Genomic DNA, 323 nt, shown 5'->3' with positions numbered 1-323 from the left:
GTTCTGGGACCTGTTGGACTCAGTCAGGGACCTGTTGGACTCAGTCAGGGACCTGTTGGACTCAGTCAGGGACCTGTTGGACTCAGTCAGGGACCTGCTGGACAGTCTGGGACCTGTTGGACTCAGTCAGGGACCTGCTGGACTCAGTCAGGGACCTGTTGGACTCAGCCTGGGACCTGTTGGACTCAGTCAGGGACCTGTTGGACTCAGCCTGGGACCTGTTGGACTCAGCCTGGGACCTGTTGGACTCAGTCAGGGACCTGTTGGACTCAGCCTGGGACCTGTTGGACTCAGCCTGGGACCTGTTGGACTCAGTCAGGGAC

Source organism: Austrofundulus limnaeus, unplaced genomic scaffold, assembly GCF_001266775.1.
Source record: "Austrofundulus limnaeus strain Quisiro unplaced genomic scaffold, Austrofundulus_limnaeus-1.0 Scaffold320, whole genome shotgun sequence".
Lineage (NCBI taxonomy): Eukaryota > Metazoa > Chordata > Actinopteri > Cyprinodontiformes > Rivulidae > Austrofundulus > Austrofundulus limnaeus.
Note: the sequence above shows the minus strand (reverse complement) of the source record.